The sequence below is a fragment of the Odontomachus brunneus genome, unplaced genomic scaffold (assembly GCF_010583005.1).
Source record: "Odontomachus brunneus isolate Ranch 3 - 2012 unplaced genomic scaffold, Obru_v1 Obru_scaffold_368, whole genome shotgun sequence".
Taxonomy (NCBI): Eukaryota; Metazoa; Arthropoda; class Insecta; order Hymenoptera; family Formicidae; genus Odontomachus; species Odontomachus brunneus.
Window position 1 is genome coordinate 85,712 of NW_022639818.1, and position 382 is coordinate 86,093.

Sequence of the window (382 nt, forward strand, 5' to 3'; positions counted from 1 at the left end):
ACACACACACACACACACACACACACACACACACACACATACACACACACACACACACACACGCACACATAATACCGTAAAAATTGAAGAATGTATGTTAAGGTAATTAATAAATTACAGTTCCAAACTGGCTTCTAAACTTTGTTAAGATGGATATCGATATAGTTATATTTTATACAGTCCAAGTGCATGACATCCCACAATAAAGCACAAATCTTTAAAATGTTATTCTGGAAATTAATGCGAATAAAAAATCCTAATAACAAATATAATATCGTAAAATATATTTCTTAAAATATATTTCATAAAATATATTTCTTTTTTCGCTATTTCTAATAACCTATATATTTTTATAAGTATATGTTTTCAATTATAATTCCGA